A 7,038-nucleotide genomic window follows, 5' to 3' on the forward strand; every position below is an offset into this window, starting at 1 on the left:
AGGAGACTCGCTTGAGCCCAGGAGTTGGAGGTTGCTGTGAGCGTGATGCCATGGCACTCTACCCAGGGGGATAGCTTGAGGCTCCATCTCAAAAAAAAAAACAAAAAACAAAAACTATTATGTACCCATAACAATTAAAAATAAAAAACTAAAATTAAAAAAATGCTCTATCAGGTCGGGCACAATGGCTCATACCTCTAATTCTAGCACTCTGGGAGGCTGGGGTGGGTGGATTGCCTGAGCTTACAGGTTGGAGACCAGCCTGAGCCAGAGCAAGACCTTGTTTCTAAAAATAGCAGGATGTTGTGGCAGGCAACTGTAGTCCCAGCTACATGGGAGGCTGAGGCAAGAGAATCACTTGACCCCAAGAGTTCGAGGTTGCTGTGAGCTCTGATGCCAAAGCATTCTACCAAGGATGACAAAATGAGACTTTGTCTCCAAAAATAAATACATAAATAAATACTCTATCAATGTTAATTTTCTGGTTTTGATCATTGTACTCTGGTTATGTGAGATGTAAACATTTGTATTATTTTTGCATTGTAAGTCTGAAAGTATTTTAAAAAATAGGAAATCAACTTCTACCCTATTTCATGGGTATAATTTGATCATTGTCCATTCATTAATGGAAGAGCAAGTCCAGAGAATGCTCTATGCCCAGGCTGCCCCCTCCCTGGTAAAGCTCAACACAGACTGGCCCATGTCTTTAGGCCAGTGCTCCAAAGAAGGCTGTGCCCCACACATGATGACTCAGCAACCACCAGCTCACATTTCCCCCCAGAGAGTAGAAGTCAGACCCAAAGATAGTGCCGGAAGGCCCAAACAGTGGGAATGCTCCAAGACTGAAAAACAAAATATAATCCCTACCTTTAGATCTTCATATTGAATAGTGTTGTGAACAGTTATTCTTTAAACCTTTTTTTCATTCTGTCAATTTATTTACTCAAAAAAATTTTTAAAATTTCTCCAGGATTGTTTGCCCCTATGGTTAGCATGGCCCTTTCATCAGGCCTTGGGGCATTATATTACTGGTTGCCTGCCATAGTGTGATGCCACCCTGCCCTTCCTTGCTTTGATACAGGCTGCTTGGCAACAGGTGTTTACTGTAGCATTGTGGGGCCCCGCAGGGAAATGAGCACGTGGACATGAGGTGCCTTCAGAGTTAGATATTCAGAGTCAGGTGTCAGTGCAGGAAGCACAAATCACCCTAGGTATTTTGTTCATGGAAGTGTTTTGTTAATTAATTTTTATCCAAGTAAATACCTGTTTAACCAGTATCCAAATCAGAATCTAGCATATTTCCATGTCCCAAAAGTTCCTTTATGTACTCCTTTATCAATCTCAATCAGAATTTTGATTCTACCAGTAAACTTTAATTTGCCTGTTCTTGAATTTAATATAAATGAAGCCATATTGTACTTATTGTTCTGTGTCTGAAATCTTTCACTGCACCCAGTCTATTGCTTCATACTTAATCAAAGTTAATCAGACATTTGAACAGTTCAAGACCAGCCTGTGCAACATTGCAAGACTAGTTCTCTTAAAAAAAAAAAAAAATGAGCCAGGCTCAGTGGCAACTGCCTCTAGTCCCAGCTACTCGGGAAGCTGAGATAAGAGGATCAGTTGAGCCCAGGAGTTTGAAGTTACAGCGAGCTACTATCAAGGCACTGCTCTTTAGCAGGGCAAGAGTCAGACCTTGTCCATTAACAACTTTCTTTAAAAAAAAAGGAAATGTTAGGCTTCACGCCTGTAGCTCAGCAGCTATGACCCCAGCCACATACAAAAAAAAAAAAAAACCCAAAGTACCAGGAAATGTTAATTTCAGTTAGTAAGCAGTGAAAAAGAGATGCAATTGTTTTTCCCACCCAAGTTTGCAGAATCCCCTGAATTCTATGCATAGATCCCTTGAAGGTCTGTGGATTCCAGGTGCTGTCATTGTCCCAGTCACATAGTGATTGTTTTCTTTTGTCTCCTTTAGCCTGAGGCAATTCCTTAGCCTTTCACTGCCTTGATGTTTTTGCAGGGTACAGGCCAGATTTCATGAAATTTCCTTGTTTGGGTTTGTTTGAGTTCTCCTCCCAGTCACATTCAGATGAAACATTGTTGACACTCAGAGGAGATATTGTGTCCTATGTGTGGTTGTCTATCCCCTCACTGGGGATATTCACTTTGATATTGGTAAGTGAGTGCCCTCCAGGTTTCTCCACTGTATATTTATTACTTTGCCATTTTAATTAATAAATAATTTACAGAATTAAATTATTTGAAACTATGTAAATACCCTGTTCCTCACCAACCTTTCACCCTCTGGTTTCAGCATCTCAGTACAGCTACCTGTTGTAGGGGTGGGGAAACTTTTCATGTCAGAAGGCTGCATTAACTTAGCTATAATCAAATAAGGCCACATTCAAGAAACTTCAATTAGATATATTTTTAAATGTACGTTATTTTGTAAATATTATTATATCATCTAACTACTATGTACTTAATAATCTCAAAAAATCTATTTGTTAATTTTAAAATTCATCAAGCTTTTAATGACTTTGTTGTGTCTGCTTTTTGTTGGACTGCATTTGCATATTTGGTTGCAGTGTGGAGGTCCACAGTTTCAGCTGATCCTCTGGATAGGTATCAGTCATTTGTGACCGTAAGGGCGTCTTGATTTGGCTTAGGTAAGAAAATACAGATTGGGGTGGCGCCTGTGGCTCAGTGAGTAGGGCGCCCGCCCCATATACCGAGGGTGACAGGTTCAAACCCAGCCCCGCTAAACTGCAACAAAAAACAATAGCTGGGCATTGTGGCAGGTGCCTGTAGTCCCAGCTACTTTGGAGTCTGAGGCAAGAGAATGGCCTAAGCCCAGGAGTTGGAGGTTGCTGTGAACTGTGACGCCACTGCACTCTACCCAGAGTGATAAAGTGAGACTCTGTCTCTAAAAAGAAAGAAAAAAGAAAAAAAAAAAGACTTCTGAAGAAAATAGAAATTTGCAGCAATAAATGGTTGAAAAGCAAGAACGATTTTTTGGGCATGTTGCCGAAGGTGTAGTGTTCTATTGCATTTTTCCATATTTCAATTAGATCTTTCTTAGCATCAAACAATGACTTTCAAATGTCATCTACTGACAGTTCAATGAATTCCATCTTTAGTTCTTTAGGTGCCTTGGTGATATCAACTAGATGAGGCTGAAATGCTAATTTGAGTGCGATGTCATGATTCTCAAAGTCAGTTTATTCTCTAATTAACAGGTCTATAATAGCTGCATAGTCTCCGAATGATTTGCATATGTCATGCTGCTCATGAATGACGTTTTCTAACTGGGGAAAATGTTCACCCAAAATTTCCTTTTGAAGAAAAAGTGTTATGAGAAAGGACATTTTTTGCCACATATCATATATAGACTTAGTTTTAACTTGCAAGGAAATATTCAAGTCATTTTGATTTGACATCACACAGAAATGCTGCATTCCTATAGAAATTGTCTTTCAATAATTCACATTGCTGATTCTATTCTTCATAAAATTTAACTGTTCGCACAGAGATAAAATTTTGGCTAACACCTGTCCCTGTGAAAGCCAACCCACTTTAGAAGGATATGGCCAATCCACACTGAACACTCATTGTTCAACTTTAGCCTGTTAGGAAACTGATGATGCCATGTTGTTTTTGGTTTTGTTTTTGTTTTTTTTGAGACAGGAGCCTCAAGCTGTCCCCCTGGGTAGAGTGCCGTGGCATCTCAGCTCACAGCAACCTCCAACTCCTGGGCTCAAGCGAGTCTCCTACCTCCGCTTCCCAAGTAGATGGGACCACAGGCGCCCGCCACAACGCCCGGCTATTTTTTGGTTGCAGCCGTCATTGTTGTTTGGCAGGCCCAGGCTGGATTCGAACCCACCACCTTGGGTGTACATGGCTGGCACCTTAGCCATTTGAGCCACAGGCACCGAGCCGATGATGCCATGTTGTTAACAATACTTATAACTTGTTGCAAAAAGCCACTTAAAAGTCTTGTTGTCTATAGCACAGTGGTTAAGGTGCCAGCCACATACACCGAGGCTGGAGGGTTCAAACCTGGCCCGGGCCAGCTAAACAACATTGACAACTGCAACAAAAATAATAGCTAGGCAATTGTGGCGGATGCCTGTGGTCCCAGCTACTTGCGAGGCTGAGGCAAGAGAATCACTTAAGCCCAGGAGTTGGAGATTGCTGTGAGCTGTGATGCCATGGCACTCTACTGAAGGGGACATAGTGAGACTCTGTCTCAAAAAAAAAAAAAGAGGAAAAAAAAAGTCACTTAAAATATTACCTCTAGCATAGAGATTTTGCTGATGCAAGATATAATGAAAAGAAATGAGAGCATCTGGATCTGTTAATATGTTTTTTATCTATGCAATAAACCCTTAATGTTTTCTTCTCATGGAAGGTGCACCATCTGTACATACATTCACTAAATTTACCAAATTCAGTCCAACTTCATGACATTTATCTTGAAAGTTGTTGAGGATATCTAGTCTCCAGTTCTGTTCACAAGAATGTCCAAAGCAATTAACTCTTGGCGGTGAAGAAAATCTTCTGTTATGACCTAAAAGTACCAAACCTATGCCAAGTCAGTAGCATCAGTTGATTTATCCAAAGCAATTGAATAATGTATATTTTCCTTCTGAAGTACTGCATGAAGTTGTACTGTTAAGTTCAAGGCTAATTCATGCAATCAGTTATGCTTTGAAACCTTATAGGGGTCTAAGCATCCTGCAACTTTGACAACGCATTCTTTGACAATTTCTACATCACTGAGTGACGTCCCTTTTTCTTCTCAAGTATATAAGCTACTTCGTAAGTTTCTTCAGTGGCATTGTTTCCAGGTCTTTGTGCTGCTTGAAAAAATTAGCTTTGCTTTTGCTTTTCATCTTTTAATTTCTGTAATACAACCTTTTGTGCCTCTCCCACTAAATTAAAATATTTGTGGTCCTTCTGAGTGTTATAATGCTGATAAGCATTGAATTTCTTTCATGTTGATACTGTAGTATCACAAAGCAAGCAAATCATCTTTAGCAAAAACAAGAGAGTATTGCAGTTCCAGTCCTCATTTAAAAATCTGTTTCTTCCTTCATCATTCTCTTGTTCTTCTTTGACATTGTGGCAGGCAGGATTTTAAAAATACTGTCAACCTGTACAACTATTCACAAATTCTACTTCAAACAGAAACATAGTGTACCGTTTTCTTTTTCTTTCTTTCTTTTTTTTTGCAGTTTTTAGCAGGGTTGGGTTTGAACCTGCCACCTCCAGTATATGGAGCAAGATCTCTATTCCTCTGACCCGTCAGGTGGGGGAATTTAGAAGTATATCAGGAGTGTAGCAGCCCTTAATTTAGCCCTTAGGGCTTACTAATGTTCTAATTGTGCCAGAAAATTTGGGAGGATAATTTCTTTGAAACTTATTTTATTCTTTGGCATTTTAAATATGTTCATTTTTTTAAAAAACTAAAAATATAAAAGATGAACAAAATTGTATTAAAAAAATAAAAAGATCAGTCCAAAGACCGCACTTCAGGACCTAGAAGGCCACAGATTCCCTACCCCTGGTATGGACCCTATGTGTTTCTAATTCTGCCTAATCCTAGGTATTTTATGTTTTTGGTCTTTATCCTAGTTGGGATCTTTCCTTTCATTTTATTTATTAACTCATTATTCATGGAGGTTGAAAATTATTGATTTTTGTTCATCAGTTTTGTTACCAGCCATCTATCTGAGAACCTCTCTGAGCCAGTGAAGCTTCCTCTCAGCCAGGACTTGCCTTGTGTTTATGATACAGACATTCCAGGGCTACATGAATCAAAGAGTTTTAAGTCCTCTAATTTCCCATCTAGTATATCAATCCCAGGCAATACCCAGATAGCAACACTCTGCTCCCATTCCATGGCTTCAAGTGGAGTCTTTGCTGCTCAGACACCTCTGGATTCTCAACCTGGTATGGCTAAATTACAATTGAGGTGGACACAGAAGGTGTCATTATGACCTTTGGTACACATTGTAAATCTTGGTGACTGTTTCAGAGAGGAAAGGAATTCTGACTGCTTTCATACTTGTCTTCTCTCAGGGTAGAAACCATGGGCCTGTGGTAATGCCCAATCATAGCTCTAATCTCTTCTAAAACACTGAGGAGAAAGATCATTCCTATTCATTAACAGCCAAGTAGAAAGCATGCCAGCACAACTTCTGAATACAGGGCGGCTTGCAACAATAAACTTGCAGGCACTACCCCACCGCCTCCTTTGCTGAACTTACACTTTATCTTCTGGGAAAGGGACGTGGGTCCTGGGAGTATCACCCTTGAGAGATAAGAGACACAGTTTATTGTTATTATCTGCTTCCCAGGAGAAAGAAAAGGTTGTTATATGGTAATATTATAGCATCTCTGGTTCCAAGGATCTCCCATAAACCATCCAATCATTCATTTTTTCATTTATTTGTTCAATATATATTGGGTGCTTTCTATGGGTCAGGTGTTGGTCACAATGTAGAAAACAAAAGAGACACAATAACAGGCGGCACCTGTGGCTCAGTGAGTAGGGCGCTGGCCCCATATACTTAGGGTGGGAGATTCAAACCCGGCCCTGGCCAAACTGCAACAAATAAACAGCCGAGTGTTGTGGTGGGTGCCTGTAGCCCCAGGTACGCAGGAGGCTGAGGCAAGAGAATCACCTAAGCCCAGGAGTTGGAGGTTGCTGTGAGCTGTGTGATGCCACGGCACTCTACCAAGGGCGATTAAGTAACACTCTGTCTACCAAAAAAAAAAAGAGAGAGAGAGACAATATAATTCCTCCTAGAGGCCACAACTCAATGGGAAATAGAAATGATAAACTAGGCTGGGTGCCGTGGCTCACCCCCATAATCCTAGCACTCTGGGAGGCAGAGGCGGGTAGATTACCTAAGCTCAGTAGTTCAACACCAGCCTGAGCAGAGCGGGACCCTTTCTCTGCTAAAAATAGAAGAATTAGCCAGGCATTGTGGTGGGCACCTGGTTACTCAGGAAGCTGAGGCAGGAGGA

The 7,038-nt window shown here is 40.7% G+C and overlaps 1 protein-coding gene across 1 annotated transcript in view; it reads right to left on the reverse strand.

Moving 5' to 3' along the window:
* The window catches only part of MAVS (mitochondrial antiviral signaling protein), a 27,210-nt gene extending 21,474 nt beyond the window's left edge, over positions 1–5,736 (reverse strand). The window contains exon 1 of the mRNA XM_023512218.1: positions 5,726–5,736. The gene's annotated coding sequence lies outside the window, so the exon portion shown is untranslated. The remainder of the gene's footprint in view (positions 1–5,725) is intronic.
* Positions 5,737–7,038: the final 1,302 nt, after the last annotated feature.

The sequence above is a fragment of the Otolemur garnettii genome, unplaced genomic scaffold (genome assembly GCF_000181295.1).
Source record: "Otolemur garnettii isolate 467f Iridium unplaced genomic scaffold, OtoGar3 scaffold00025, whole genome shotgun sequence".
Taxonomy (NCBI): Eukaryota; Metazoa; Chordata; class Mammalia; order Primates; family Galagidae; genus Otolemur; species Otolemur garnettii.